Source organism: Leptopilina boulardi, unplaced genomic scaffold (genome assembly GCF_019393585.1).
Source record: "Leptopilina boulardi isolate dan_hultmark-lab unplaced genomic scaffold, ZJU_Lbou_2.1 LbouV2_305, whole genome shotgun sequence".
Classification (NCBI taxonomy): Eukaryota; Metazoa; Arthropoda; class Insecta; order Hymenoptera; family Figitidae; genus Leptopilina; species Leptopilina boulardi.
Genome location: NW_026137869.1, coordinates 2,120,731 through 2,138,414, shown reverse-complemented (window position 1 = coordinate 2,138,414; position 17,684 = coordinate 2,120,731). Strand labels below are relative to the sequence as shown.

Sequence of the window (17,684 nt, the reverse complement as noted above, 5' to 3'; positions counted from 1 at the left end):
AGAGTTCGAAATGTTTTTTTGCTGCGTGTCTGATATTTCCTCCATTATAGTTTTAATTAATATTTCGTTTATTATTCTAGCTTTGAAAACAACAAAAATTGAAACATTTTTCAGAATAAAGGTGGGCGCTGAGTTAACGATCAAGCTTCCAGATGAGGGTAACGATAATGATTATATAGTTCGAGGGACAAGGCTTGTATTAAATTGCGGATATGTATACATATATATACACATATTGTATATATATATGGCGGAGGATCGCGAATATAATATTATGTTTTCGTATTTGAAAACATATATATATAGCGAGTTCAAGTATAATTAGAGAGAAATGACAATGGCTTGGGTGTCATGGCAACTTACAATCTCAATATGTATAATATTTTGAATATATATATGTATTTTAATAATTATCTCGTGCGGGTAAATAAAATCGAAGTGTTAAAAATAATTATACACTTTTTTTTTTTTTTTTTTTTTAATTTAATACATGGAAAATAATTATTTTTTCTTTTGACAACAAACAATTTAGTTAATATTTGGCAATTTAAATGTTTTATTGTCAAAAGCCAAGTATAATTATTTTCCGTATATAAATAAATTATTTTTTGCACTAAATAAGCCCCTCCCCCTTTGGTTAAAAAAATTTCAAAACTTTTTTAATTAAAAAATTAAAATTAGATTACCTACTTTAATATTTATTAATAAATTATTGAATATATTAAGAAGGTGTGGCGGGTCAACATAACCTCAAAAAACTGAAATAAAAATAATTGTTTTTAACGCAAACAAAATTATAATTAAATATTAATTTCAAATAATTTTAGAAGATCTAGATTTACTACTTTCGAAAAAAAACTATTTTTTTCCATAATATTTTGTCAATAATTATTTTTTTAACATTCAGGTTTTTTTTAAAATCAGACAAAAATTGCAATTTTTAACCAATTTTTATAAACAAAAGCTCATTAAGCGAAATGTTCTCTACAATTTTTACCTTTTTTATATTGTAATAAGTATTTTCTTAAAAAGTTATAAACGCAATTAAAATTTTATTTATTAAATAACTTTTTAAGAAAATATTTATTACAATATAAAAAAGGTAACAATTGTAGAGAACATTTCACTTTGTAAAATGAGCTTTTGTTTATAAAAATTGGTTAAAAATTGCAATTTTTGTCTGATTTAAAAGAAAAAAAAAACTAAATGTTAAAAAAATAATTATTGACAAAATATTTTGGAAAAAAATAATTTTTTTCGAAAGGAGTAAATCTAGATCTTCTAAAATTGTTTGAAATTAATATTTATTTTTTATTATATTTTTGCTTGCGTTAAAAACAATCTTTTAATTTTGACAGGTTTTTGAGGTTATGTTGACCCGCCACACTCCTTAACAATTATTAATACTAAAAATAGTAAAAATAATTAATATTAATACCAATTAATAATTATTATTAACAATTACTATTTATATTAATTAATAATTATTAATACTAAACATAATTAATATTAATGCCAATCACGACTAATCAATAATTATTATTAATTAATTAATTTCTCGCTATTTTTTGTTATCCTTTTATGGTCCTTATTGGACCGCGGAGATTTGTATATAAATAAATAAATATAAACAATTATTAATATCAATTAATAACTATTAATACTAAAAATAATAATTATTAATACAAGTCAATAATATTTAATATTAATTTTAATTTATTAATTTTTAATATTAATTTTAATATTAATTATTAATACTAAACATAATTAATATTAATGCCAATCACGACTAATCAATAATTATTATTAATTAATAAATATAAACAATTATTAATATCAATTAATAACTATTAATACTAAAAATAATAATTATTAATACAAGTCAATAATTTTTAAAATTAATTAACGATACTACCAATTAATTATTACAAATCTCTTAAAAACTCATGTTTGGAAATATAAAATTTCATAAATTGTAAAAAAAATTATTTTACAAGAGAAAAAAAAGAAAAATTTTCAAAAAAAAAAAATTAATATTTCTAATGCGATTAGTTGCAGACGTAGACACAAATGTATTATTTGGAGGGAGAAGGGTCATTGTACTCGAGAAGGATGGAAAAGGCCGCAGTGCGAGAGACGTGCACATTTTTTTGTTTGGGAAGTCTTTCTGCTCGAGTTCGTGTAATTTTAATAATAAAAAAAAAAAAAAAAGAAAAAAAAATTTTTCTCATTTACAGAAATCTGTAATTAACAATTAGAGCCTTGTGGCATTTTTTCTTTTCAAACATTAATTACATACGCTAAGAGAAATTTTCTTTTTTCATTCAAACCAAATATATATATAAATATATACATTTGAATTAAATAAAAATAAATTCTCGAACGACGAATTTTTTTTCAAAATATAAAAATTTAATGGAAATACAATTTTTAATTAAAAGAAAATTTTTAACATATTTGTAAACAAATACGTTTCAAATATATAACGTTTGCAACAGAATTTATTTTTGCAACAAATAAAATTTATTTCCAACAAAAATTTTTTGAAACAAAATTTATTTGTAACAGCATTTATTTGCAATAAACAAAATTCATTTGAAACAGATTTTTTTTTGAAACAAATGAAATTTATTTGAAACAAAATTTTTTTTTTGGAAACAAACCAAATTTGAAAAAAAATATACCTTTGAGATAAAAGATTTTTTCACCTGGCTGTATAATTTTAGCGTATAAAAAAAAGAAAGCGTTAGCGTCTATAATAATTTTTGACGAGCTTTTTCGTCGGCGCTAAAAAAATATTCTTTTTTAATTTTTTTTTTGAAGGCCTCTGCGGCAGCGTGGCGCACAAAAGCAACAAATGATCAGCGGCACAGCCCTTTAATTATTAATTAAATTCCAATGAATGGACGAGGGAAAAAAAATTAATCCATAACATAATATATGATTCTCAAAGAATCATATATATATATATATATGATGAAAATATTTATAACGTCTCACAAGAAAATTAAATCTAAATGATATTATTACTTTATTTTATAATAGAGAAAGAGATGGAGCAATAATTAGCAAGCGATAAAAAATTGTGATACAACTGCGCAATAAAGATATCTCCTCGGCGAAAATTATGAGAACGAAACTTACATATAGTATATATATATGTATAAAAATGCAGTGAGCGGAAGCACTATAACAAGGAAATTAGTTTTTGAGACAAAAGTATTTTATTTTTTTTTTTTATTTATTTAGTATTTTTTTGCGTCATAAAGGAAAAAGCACTTAACCGCAAACCATAGGATGCTTTTGATTTCACTTGGTCGATCACAACAAATATTTTCCGACCCAAAGTGACGATGACACAAAAGCCTTTTTTTTTTGCGACGAGAGCTTTTTATATATATTTGAAAAAAAAGAAGATATATAAAAAAAATTATATTAGAGAAAAAGAAATCAGTGATAACGGAGCGAAATTATGATTTTTTCCGTATAACTGAGATTTATCAAATATTTATATATATATATATATATATATATATATATATATATATAGAATATTCGGATATATTATATAGCGAATGCAATTTAAAATTGAAGAAAATGCGCTTCAATGGTTAGTATCAGGCTTCAGAGATCCTTGACCCATCCCTGTGTATAAACGAAGCTTTGCTTCTAGGGTACAGTCAATGCGAGAATACGATGTCAGAGCGATTTGCAAAGAGAGTTAGCCTCTACACACATGATATGCATATATCGATCTAACTTTATTTGGCTGTGGTGACAACACTACATATATATAAAACAAAGGAAATGCGAGATGGATAAAAGAAGTGCAAAGTATAACGGCGACATATTTTCTTATGATCAAAGTTCAATTTTTGAAATAAACATTCTTTTTTTTTTTTATATAAATAATAATAACAGGTCATATATTTTAACCTTCTGCCGTTTGTTTTGCACCAGATTTCACTCTTTCTCTCTCTCTCTCTCCTTTTTTTTCTTTTTTGATTATCAGATAATAGATAATAAAATTTATTTATTTCCTCTTTCCTGTACTAATTGCTAATATTATAAAGAATAAAATGTGCCTTAAAAATGAAAATACCTCAAGAGATAAATGTTTTCAATAAATAATTTTTATTTGAACCAAATAATTCATATTTGAACCAAATATATTGTATTTAAACCAAATATATTGTACTTAAACCAAATAATTCATATTTGAACCAAATACTTCAAATTTGAACCAAATAATACAAATTTGAACCAAATAATTTGAATTTGAACCAAATAATTCATATTAGAACCAAACAAATTGTATTGGAACCGAATAATTCATAATTAAACCAAATAAATTGTATTTGAACCGAATAATTCATATTTGAACCAAATATATTGTATTTGAACCAAATAATTCATATTTGAACCAAATATATTGTATTTGAACCAAATATATTGTATTTGAACCAAATATCAACTTATTCATATTTGAACCAAACAAATTGTATTTGAATTAAATAATTCATATTTGAACCAAATATATTGTATTTGAACCAAATAATTCATATTTGAACAAAATAATTTGAATTTGAACCAAATAATTCATATTCGAACCAAATAATTCATATTTGCACCAAATAATTCATATTTAAACCAAATAATTCATATTTGAACCAAACAAATTGTATTGGAACCAAATAATTCATATTTGTACCAAATATATTGTATATCAACCAAATAATTCATATTTGAACCAAACAAATTGTATTGGAACCAAATAATTCATATTTAAACCAAATAATTCATATTTGAACCAAACAAATTGTATTGGAACCAAATAATTCATATTTGTACCAAATATATTGTATATCAACCAAATAATTCATATTTGAACCAAACAAATTGTATTGGAACCAAATAATTCATATTTGAACCAAATATATTGTATTTAAACCAAATAATTCATATTTGAACCAAATACTTCAAATTTGAACCAAATAATACAAATTTGAACCAAATAATTTGAATTTGAACCAAATATATTGTATTTGAACCAAATAATTTGAATTTGAACCAAATAATTCATAATTGAACCAAATAATTAATATTTGAACCAAATAAATTGTGTTTGAACCAAATAATTAGTATTTGAACCAAATAATTTGTATTTGAACCAAATAAATTGTGTTTGAACCAAATAATTCATATTTAAACTAAATATAATTTTTATTTAAATCAAATAAATTTTTTATTTATCATTATTAAAGAATTTTCATTAATTTAAGGGAAATTTGAAAAAAATTATTATGCCAAAAAAGCGATTATCAAAAATCTACTGGCGCACACAAATACACAGTATTTCGGATAAACTTGTGTGCAACTTGGTTTTTATTCTAAAAAAAGCATCTGCATTTTTTTTATATATTAGATACTAATAATTAACGTTAGACACCATAGTTAGTAAATTACATAAACGCAGATGATTGATTATAGCATTAAAAAGAAGAAAGCAAGTGGGGGGTGGGGGAAGAGGAATATTTTTCTGATTTGCCCAAAAAGAGAGAGAAACAAAACGTTCAAAAATTCTTCTTTTATAAAGCGTAATAATTTAATAATCATATTTATATTTTTTTAATTAATAATTATAATAAATAATTATAATTTTTTAATTAATTATTTTATTAATTTTAATTATTTTTTTTTATTGTCACTCTCTAAATTCAGATTTAAAGAGCACCCACTAATAAAAAAAAATTTCATCTCCTAAATAAGATAGTAATTCCGTATTATATATTTCGTAATAATATATATTATACAAATATATTTTTCATAATTTTTTAATTAACAAATACTGCGAACGAAGCTGAAGTACGCAACGTTTATGATAAACAATTTTTAAAGAAATAATTTTTTAAAATGAAAAATTCTATAATTTTTTGCCTAAAAATACTTTTTTTATAATTTTGTTGATTAATAAAAACAACAATAAATATATTTTAGACGAAAAATTAGAGAATTTTTCATTTTAAAAAATTATTTCTTTAAACATCATTTATCATAAACGTTGCGTACTTCAGCTTCATTACTGCGAGAAATATTTTTAAGGATGAAAATTTATAATTTTTCATTCATTTAAAAAAAAAATTATTTCTTTAAAAATCGTTTATTATAAACGTTGTGTACTTTGGATATATACTTCCGAAGTGGGGTGACTATTAATCGGTGACTATTATCAAATAAATATTTTTGAATAATTATTATTTTGAATTAAATATTTTGTTTCCAAAGACAAAAATTATTATAGTCTCAAATACAATTTATTTAATTCAAATAAAAACTATTTGGTACTTTAAAATTTAAATGAAAATAAAATTATTTATTTGATAATACAGTAACCGATTTTTGAATGAAATAAATTTTTTTTTTTAATGTTTATACAGAAAGTGGGAAAAATTCTTTCGAGAGAGAGGTCATATATAGTTTTTGCAGTATCTATATTTCCGTGAAAGGGATTCTTTAAAACTAATTTGATATACAGTAAAGTTGCTTTGAAGAGGCTTAGAAAGAGAGAGAGAGAGAGAGACGCTATCATCGTATATATATATATATATATACTATAGAGCATGCCTCTTGTTAGTCTAGTTATAATTTATACCGCGACTACAGTTTTCGAACGCGATTGCTTGCTTCGGCATCGGTCAGGAACCTCAGATGTATGACTATATACCGTGTGCGTAATACACTCGCGATTGCAATAACCAATGCATTACTTCTCAATATATATATATATATATTTTTATTTATTTATTTATTATAAGATACTTCCGCGCTTTCATTGACACGCAATTGAAAATTCAATATCTAATATTTTATCATCTCTATCTATCTTCAAGTTTTCTTTCATAAAAAAGGAAATTCTCTGATTTTTTTGCTACTCTTAAAAAAGTATTTGCAATCAAAGAAAAAATATATATATTATTTGTCTACTCGAAGTCAAGTAAATCTTATTTCATTTAAATAAATATTATTTGCTTCAAATAAATTTCTTTTTAGTTTAAATAAATTTTATTTGCTTCAAATAAATTTCTTTTTAGTTTAAATAAATTTTATTTACTTCAAATTAATTTTTTTTTGGTTTAAATAAATTTTACTTTTTTTTTCAAAGAAATAAATTTTATTTGCTTTAAATAAATTTTCTTATTTGGTTCAAATATATTTTTTATTTGGTCGAAATAAATTTTCTTATTTAGTACAAAAATAAATTTTGTTATTTGGTCTCAATATAAGCGAATCTTTTTTTGTTTTTACAGAAAATTTGCTATTTAAATATATGTATATATATAAATAAATAAGGCCTATTTCTTAATTGGGATCATTTAAATATGTAAGCGCATTTTAAAAATCTTCAACCGAGTAATGAACTATAATTAAATCTAGCACTGTATAATTCTCCCCCATATACCCCGTGAGTCTATAAACTTGCTATTTCTAATTAATGTTTCCGCTTCTATAAAGCGTAAGAGCGTAAAAAATCAATTTTATTACATTCTACGTGCACTACTTCTTCTTCGTATTATAACGAGGTAAAAAAAAAATACTTTTTGTCGAGGAAGATATAAATCATAATGTGTAAGGGAAATCAATAGAGCACTTAAGGTAAATGAGTTTTCGTTTTTGCCCAACTCAATTGCAAAATTTTCCTTTATATATATAAATATAAGTGCTCGTTCATATATATACGAAAAAAAAAAAAATTTTTTTTTTTATTCAATCGCTTATGACTATTAATATTAATTATTTATTTGAATCAAATAAATGTTTATTTCAATCAAATAAATATTTATTTAAATCAAATATTTATATGACTAACTTCAAATCAATATTTAGAAAACCCCAAAACCTCCTAAGGAATAACAGATTTAGTATCAAATATTTTATTTCAACCAAATATAATATATTTGAGTTAAATAAACGTATATTTGTCTCAGTTGCCTATACTATCCCATTTATTTGACCTAAGTAAAAATTTTATTTGCCACAAATAAAATTTTTATTTCAAACAAATAAATATTTATTAAAAACACAGAAAATTAAAAGGCATAAAAATAAGCTGCAACCCTTATTATTTTAATCCAATTTTGTTTATTTTAATCCATTTTGGTATTAAAATAAGTAAAATTGGATTAAAATAATAAGCGTTGCAGCTTATTTTAATACCTTATAATTTTCTGTGAAACAAAAATTTATATTTGAAAAAAAATTATTGGAAACAAATGAAAAATTTATACTTGAATGAAATATGTATTTATTTGCCTCCATATGACAAATATATTATTTCGCTGGGTGGTAACATTTTCTCTCTTAGAAAAAAAAAAAAAAAAATTTCCTTTCTTGAACAGTGAAAAAATTCAGTTTCATGTTTGCCAGCAATTTTCTTTTCTTTTTTTCCTCAAGAAATATTTCGTTAAGCGACATTCTTAGAAGGGTTATAATGAACGCTTGAATTTCTAAACAAATATTGACCGTAAAAAAATATTTATATTTAAATTCTAAAGAAAAAAATAAATTTTTGAAAAATCATTTTTTTTTTAAATTTCTAGCAAAAAATATCAATCTTTCGATTTTAAATTTTGTTTCATATTTATTGTTTTTCAATTTAACCAATTTCTCTAGTTATAGATTCTGTACTCTACTCAACCCCCTTATACGATAATAATATTGTGTATGTATATATATATATATAGTTAGAAATTGTTTCAAAGGGAAGAAGTGGTATATATATACACTTGATGCACTAAGGAACAAGGTACTTTGTAGATGCTAAAAGCAATTACCCAGTCTTTATTGGATGTTTAACTTTGATAATATTACATTAAAATTTTATTTATTATTATTTTTATCCTTTTTTTTTAATTGTGAAAAAAAAGAACTTATTGATTAAAATCTTTTTAATTATTTATAAAATTTCTCTAATATTTATTATTCTAATTAAAAAGAAAAGAATGATAATATTTAAAGTTCAAAGTCTTCATTTAAAAGTTGATATTCTCACAAAAATAATTTACAACTTTTTGTTTGAGGAAAAACTCACATATATATATATAGTGTATAATTAAGGCGCTGTGTAAAATGCTAACAAAGAAGAAGTTCCAAAAGACTACTAAATATATATATACATATATACACGATCGATAAACAAGGCTCATAAAATGTAAACTGGGAACTTAGGGGAGGAGTGTGTTAACTATTTAAATTAACTATTTAATTATTTTTCCCCCTTCGTTTTTTTTTATGTACAAAGAATCCATTTAAAAGTTCGTTTAGATTTTAAATTTTCAAAATTAAAAAAAATTTAACTAGTTTTTTTATTTTTGATTTTAAAAAAATGCAATTTTCTATTTTTATTTACGATTTAAAAATGCAATTTTCTATTTTCATTTCCGAATTGTCAAAAAAAAATTGCAATTTTGACCCTTGACCTCTGTATGTGTGTGTAATTTTCCCTTGAAAATTATATTTTTCTAAAAGTAGAAATTTTCTTAGCGGGAATTCCTCTGACTTGTTACAGGATTTTCCGGTTAAGGGAAGTACACAAAAGTACGATAAAAGCAGTCGAGAGGAGTGTTGTAAAGGGGTTGGTTCACCGTAAAGAGGGAAGGAAGGAGGGGGGGGGGGGAGAGAGAAAGGGAGTTGAGAGCATCGACGAGTAGTCAGGGTAACTATATGTAAGTTGCTCACCTATCGTTCTGTCGTGACGTCATTCTAAGCCATACAAATACAAATTGATCATCGTTTTTTTTTTCAAAAAAAAAAAAAAAAAACTGAATTTTTTCAAAAAAAACTACTTTCATAGTAAAACGGGAACTGTCCAAAGTTTCTGCGCATCTCTGGCAACTTTTACTTCAAAAATAGTAAAATTTACTATTTTTGTACTAAATTTTACTGTTCCGTAGTAATTTTTACTATTTCTGAAGTAAATTTTACTATTTTTGGAGTAAAAGTTACTAGAGATGCGCATAAACTTCGGACTGTTCCCGTTTTACTACTCTCTAAATCTGAATTAGTAAAAATGTTTACCAATTTAAATTAGTGACTCACTTTTTGCTTCTGAATTAGTAAAAATGTTTACTAATTTAAATTAGTGACTCACTTTTTGCTTCTGAATTAGTAAAATTTTACTAATTATTAGTAACTTTTACTAACAATTAGTAAAATTTAACTAATTCTAAAGCAAAAAGTTAGTCACTAATTTAAATTAGTAAACATTTTTACTAATTCAGATTTAGAGAGTATGAAAGTAGGAAAAATTACTTTTTCTTTTTTTCCGTGTGGAAGAATTAGAATATATTTACATAATTATATTATTATAAAATTATATTAATAGAAATATAATTAATTATATTAATAAAAATATTATAATTAATAAAAAATAGTATCACGCAAAAAAATTTTCACCTTGAACAGCGATAACTTTCTTTGGAACAGCGATATATATATTTCCCTAGAATATAGCGAATACTTTCGCTGTTTTAGTGAAACATATCGCTAATCTAGGTGAAAATTTTTTGTCATGTATATAATAATATTATTTTTAATAAAATACTTTCAAATGAAAATGATTTTTTATGGAATAATTAATGCGCCCCCATTTCAAAGGGCATTGATTTCAAATCGTTCAATAAAATATTTGAAAAAAAAAAAAAAAAATTGAAAAGAAACCATTAAAATAGAAAATATACAGAGAAATGACTTAGGAAATTCTGATATTCGATTAGAGTTTTTAAACTTGAAATGCCCGATGTATGTAGATGATAGCACCTGCCAATATCTCACCGGAAAGTAATACATTTTGCAATAGAGAGACCAATTTATTGAAACGATGTTCTCCTCAGAAGAGAGTATGATAAAAAAAAAATTACTATATATATATATACATTTTCTAAAGAAAATGACAGAACAAAAAAGAAACGAAAATAAAAAATTAAATATAAATATATATATATATTTCTTTAATGGCAATATTATAAACGAATTGAATGGAAATTGTCAGTGTATATTTTGCCATTTAATTGGAAAATAAGTTTCAACTCAAAGGGGGGTTTATGATCTAGAAAGACAATAATATTTGACGAGTTATATCCAATATAAAAATCTTCCTCCAACGAACAATCCAATTTCAGTATGCTGCAAAAATTTTCTCGTCCGCGCGCTATGATTTTGCGATCGTTTTTTTTTTTTAAACAACAAAACCTACGTTTATATATATATATATATATATAATCCCTATACACTATGCAGACACACTGAAGAGAAAACGAATCGAAATGACGAAGCAAATTGAACCTTGTTGAATGGATAGAAACACGGAACCCTCCGCGCCGTTTTGAAATGCTCGACTTCTCAGAGATTGTTTTTTAGCTATTTTTGCTATTGCGCTCTCTTTCTCTCTCTCTCTCTCTCTTTCTATCTATTGCTGTAACTGTCGACTCTCTGTGTTGTATGACTCGAGTACTCAAAGTAATTTTTATAAACCGCTTTGAATTTTATTTAATGGCATTCCACAATATAACGACAAATAAAATAAGAGGAAACTAACTCTCTAGTTGCTTTTTTACTATCTCATATTTATATAAAACAAATTTCTTTCTCTCTCTCTCTCTTTCTCATTCTCCGATTTTATTTATTATTTTTCAATTATACTTCTAGTTTATTATTAAAGTTCAATTTATAATTAAAATTGTCATTATTTGAAATTACAGCTAATTAAAACTGTTTCTAAATCATTTTTTTTTATTAAATGTAAAATATTTTTTTTTGAATCAAAGAAATACATTTTTTGATTCAAAGAAACATTTTTCTGGGTTCATTGCTCTTTAATTCGAAAATTAATTAAAATTTCTGCTAATTCAGATTTGAAAATTTTTTCTCTAAATTCAAATTAGTAAAAAACCTAATTATTAGTAGGAAAACCTAATTATTAGTAAAAAAAACTAATTATTAGTTCAAAACTAATTATTAGTAAAAATAACTAATTATTAAAAAAACAATTTATACACTGAGAAAAAAATTTATTTTATTCAAATAATCGGTTACTTGAATATTATCAAATAAATATTTACTTGAACAAAATAATTTTTATTTGAAATAAATAAATTGTATTTAGACCAATAATTTCTGTATTTGAAATAAATACTATTTAATTAAAAAAAATAAATAATAAACATAAATATAATACAATAAAAATTAATAAATAAATGAAAATTATTTTTTTCAAGGAAATATTTATTTGATACACTGAAAAAAAAATTTATTTAATTCAAATACAGGTGTATTTGGTTATTATCAAATAAATATTTACTTGAATCAAATATTTCTTATTTGAATCAAATATATAATATTTCAGTATTTGAAGCAAATACCATTTATTTGATTCAAATAAGAAATATTTGATTCAAGTAAATATTTATTTGATAATAACCAAATACACCGGTATTTGAATCAAATAATTTTTTTTTTCAATGTAATAATCAAGTAACCGAATATTTGAATCAAATAATTTTTTTTTCCGTGTAATAATCAAGTAACCGAATATTTGAATCAAATAATTTTTTTTTCAGTGTAATATTTTTACATTTGGTGAATAAAATTTTTTGCCTAATAAATTATTTTCTATAATGTGAATTAAATAAACGACTAATTGTAATATATAGATGATATTAAAAGATTTCTTCTAATTATAACTCTATGTGCGAGTGAAAAGTTGATTTAAAAATCAGGTTAGAAACGTTTGAAAAGAGTGAGAAAGGCAATTAACGCATTACAAATATACCCTCTCATGTCACTCTCGAGACTTTCGTCGACATAATTATGAATTATGGGTCGTTTGAGGAATTAGAGAGAATGGAACATTTATATGGAGGAGTAGGTTGTTGCTGTGCTTTCGATTCGTTAGTCGCAAAGATCTACTATTTTTCATTTAGACAAAAAAAAAAAAAAAAAAAGTCCCACCGGACTCCGCGAACCTTCGATTCAATGCATATAAACCCCGCAGTCTTCTCTATTGTAAAAACTCGTTAAACTAGCTTTGTTTTTTTTTTCTGTTTTTTTTTCTTTTTTTTTTTTGTAGTCTTGCAATGGAAACTGCAAACGCGTGATAATCTCGAAAACAATCTCGGAGAAAATATTTTAATTGGATTTATGCGCATTTTTAATAATCGTTCAAGAATTCCTTTATAACAAATATATATATAATATTATTTCATTGTTCTAAATCAATAATAGAGAAAGGCAACAATTCAAAAAAAAAAAGTCGAAAAACTTAAAAAAAAAAGAAAATTAAAAAAAAACTAAAATTTATTTTTAAATACAATTTTAATTAAATTATTTTTAAAACAATTCGGTAAAAGAATTCATTTTTATTATAACGTAAAAACAACTGTTATCGACTAAACTGAAATTAAAATTAAAATAAAATAATTTTTCAATCAATTTGAATATAGATTTAAACTTTTAATGGAATATTTAAATTTTTTACTAAATAATAAAGGAAAATTAAAAATAAAATAATCAATTTATTAAATAAACATTTGTTTACAAAAATTTATTTGAAAAAATGATTTCAAAAAACTCCATAACAAAATTTTATAATATTTATAAAAAATGTTGAAAATTTTATTTCATTTTTATTTTCCTAAATTGTAAAATAGCTTTAGGGGAAAATTATCCTTTTTTTTTGTTTGAAATTTTTTTTTTTTTATTCAAACTTTTACCGTATTGCAAAATTATTATTATTATTATTATTATTTTTTTATCGAAATAAACTATTTTCTGTCAATATACTCTAGTCGATGGTCATTTTGCCCTCGAACGACATTAATCATAGCGGCACTTTTGCCTCAGGCTTCTTCGACTGACGCGGAATTTTAAGTTTTTTGTCATTCAAGATATAGAGAAAGCCTCATTATTAGAGAATATATTTTTTTTAAATTCGAACCAACTGGGATTTTTATATTAATTAATTTGATAAAAAAAAAAAAAATATTTTTCTCTTTGTAAAAAGTAAATTTTTTTTTTAAAAATATAAAATTAAAATTCTTATTTCAAATAAATATATACCTTGGAAACGATATTTTCTAATCATACTTTCAATTTCGTGTTTCTATATATCACGTTTAATTTCACGTCCTGTAATTTACCTTGCAAACAATCGCGGAGTAGATTCTTTTTTTTTTTTTTGTCACTTCGCTTTCCAATTTTATTACGCTTTTATTCGCGCGCACGTAAATATATGCAACATTCCTAAATCAATAAAAATATATCTTAAATACTGTCATTTATTTTTATATTCTTTATATATTGAACAAAAGATATATATGATCATTCAACTGTGACTTATAAACTGATTAAATACAAAAAAAAAATAAATTGCAAAATTTAATTTTTACACTTTTTTTTCATTCAAACTTTTACATTTCAATTTCATTTTTCAATTTATATAAAATAATAATTTTTATCCGATTAAAAAAAACACACACACAAATTAAATTTTTACATTTTTCTTTTATAAATATTTCGTTTTCTGAATAAACAAAAAAATAATTTTTATCCGATTAAAAACAAAACAATTGACAACATTTAATTTTTACTTTAAATTTTATTTCATTTCCTGAATAAAAAAAAATAATTTTTTTATAAAAAAAAATGTTTTATTAAAAAGGTAATTTAAAATAATAATAATAAAAAAAATGGTGATTAATTAAGAAAAAGGGCCTTGCACTCTGACGATAATAGAGCACCTGCATTTGGAATCTTAGCGTGATAAGCTTTCAATCACAGTTGCACGTCATCATTCATTGACTAAAGGACGATGGCATAGTAGATAACTCTAATTACCTTAAGGCGCTTGTCGATTACGTTACCACAAACAAAGATAACGACAGCAATAAATACCAACGTTAACCACATGGTGTGAATGGCTTGACGATTGTGGTCTAACTAATTTGTCAATTTCAATGATTACCGCCATCAGGTGATTACGATATACACAGATCATTCATTACCGCGCGAGAGTTTCCAAGAATATATTTATATTTATATATATATGTAAACAAAAAAGTATTAATGAATTTTTTTTTCACTATTATTCAAAATTTTAAAAAATTTACTAAAATTGATTTTTTTTAAAACCAATTAGTAAAATTTAACTAAATTATAATAACGAAAAAAAATTAAGTCATCAATCCTAATTAATTTTTACTAATTCAAATTTGGAAAATTCGTTTTATTAAAAAAGAACGAATATATTATAATTATACAATAATAATTAAATAAATATATTATGTTCTCTCTAAATCTGAATTAGTAATAAAGTTTACTAATTTGAATTAGTGACTCACTTTTTGCTTCTGAATTAGTAAAATTTTACTAATTGTTAGTAAAAGTTACTAATAATTAGTAAAATTTTACTAATTTAGAAGCAAAAAGTGAGTTACTAATTCAAATTAGTAAACATTTTTACTAATTCAGATTTAGAGAGTTTCTACTAAATGCAAATTTATTTTTATTAATTTATAAGTAAACTTTAATTATAATAGAAAAAAAATTATATTCTAATTAATAAAAATTTTCATTTGGAAAATTTGCAAAATATTTTAAGCGAAAAAAAAAGATTTTATATTTATTTTATTATTATATAATAATCAAATTATTTTTTTTTACTAAATGCAAATTTGTTTTTACATAATTTATAAGTAAAAATTAACTAATTATAATAGGAAATAAATTATGTTTTCCTAATTAATATAAATTTTCACTTTTGGAAAATTTGCAAATATTTTAAGCAAAAAAAACAAAGATTTTACATTTATTTTATTATTATATAATAATAATTACATTATTTTCTTACTCTCTAAATCTGAATTAGTAAATAATTTTTACTAATTTGAATTAGTGACTTATTTTTTGCTTCTCAATTAGTAAAATTTTACTAATTATTAGTAATTTTTTCAAAAAATTAGTAAAATTTAACTAATTCTAAAGCAAAAAGTGAATCACTAAATTAAATTAGTAAACATTTTTACTAATTCAGATTTAGAGAATACTAAAAGCAAATTTTTTTTTTAGTAACTGGATAGTAAAATTTACCTAATTACAATAGCAAAAAAAATTAAGCTAACAATTCTAATTAATTAAAAATTTTACTAATTAAAATTTGTAAAATTCGCTAAAATTTGCTATAATTCTAAATACTCTCTAAATCTGAATTAGTAAAAATGTTTACTAATTTAAATTAGTAACTCACTTTTCGCTTTAGTATTAGTTAAATTTCACTAATTGTTACTAAAAGTTACTAATAATTAGTAGAATTTTTCTAATTGATAAGCAAAAAGTGAGTCATCAATTCAAATTAGTAAACTTTTTTACTAATTCAGAGTAAAAAACGATTTATACATATATAAAACCGTTTTTTTAATTATCAATTTATTAATTAGCAATTAGCAATAATAATTTTAATTATTTAGAATCAATAACTTAAAATTTTTGTTAAAATTAGTTAAATTTTACTAATCCCTACTACTCTCTAAATCTGAATTAGTAAAAATGTTTACTAATTTGAATTAGTGACTCACTTTTTGCTATTGAATTAGTTAAATTTTACTAATTGTTAGTAAAAGTTACTAATAATTAGTAAAATTTTACTAATTCAAAAGCAAAAAGTGAGTCACTAATTCAAATTAGTAAACATTTTTACTAATTCAGATTTAGAGAGTAAAGTATACAAAATCAATAGAAAAAACAAATATTTGCGATTTAGTACAAATAAAGATAAATTATCAATAATAATTTATTTAATCACTAAAATAATAATTAATTCATTTCCTCTTTCTAATGAAATAATTAATTTTTTTTTAATCAACTTCTTTTTAAAAAAATTTGCAATATACATTAAAAAACTTCTATATTTCAAATATTGTCCGCAGACTATTATATAAAACGCGATATGAAAAAAAAAGCAAAACAAAAATTTCGAGTTCAATGACCCCCCCCCCCTCCCCCTTGCGCGACGAAATAAAGTGGAAACGAGAAAATGAAACAATCGAACGAAAAAATAATAATAAAAAAAAAAACCTATAAGACGACTAAATAATTCATCAGACTCGATATTAGAATAAATCTACTTTAACGACTGGACGAGGGTGAAGGAGGGGGACAGGGGGGGAGGTGGATGGAAAGGAGGGGATTTTTTAATTCCCTTCTTTCGTTGATAAAAAGAGATTTATTCGTGGTTCGCGATTCAATGGCTCTGGGAGAGAGAAATAGAGAGAGAGAGAGAGAGAGAGCGGACAATACATTTGCACGCGGATACACGAGGCAAGCGAAAGGGAGAAGAAGAGAGAGAGAGAGAAGGGGGGGGAGGGTAAAAGAAGGGGTCGAGTTTTCTCCTCCTCTAAAATGAAATTGGTAAAAAATCAATTACGAATCTCGGAAAATTCTGGGAACGTACGTGTGCACGAGAAACGTGCACCAGATTATATTGGTATAGAGAAAGAGTGAGAGAGAGAGAGAAAAGCCGAGCATGTGAAAAAAAAAAAAAAACTTGGACAGAAGTGATAGATTCTATGCTATGATAAATATTACATACATATCACAGAAATGTAGACTCCGGGAATGAGTTAAAATTATATAGG

At 23.2% G+C, this 17,684-nt stretch overlaps 2 protein-coding genes across 4 annotated transcripts in view; both read right to left on the bottom strand.

The window, feature by feature from the left end:
- LOC127283097 (AT-rich interactive domain-containing protein 5B-like) overlaps positions 1–2,820 on the bottom strand; it is a 230,308-nt gene extending 227,488 nt beyond the window's left edge. Inside the window, exon 1 of the mRNA XM_051307776.1 lies at positions 2,802–2,820. The gene's annotated coding sequence lies outside the window, so the exon portion shown is untranslated. The remainder of the gene's footprint in view (positions 1–2,801) is intronic.
- Positions 1–17,684, bottom strand: part of LOC127283100 (uncharacterized) — a 114,031-nt gene that overhangs the window by 78,967 nt on the left and 17,380 nt on the right. The gene's annotated exons all lie outside the window — the stretch shown is intronic.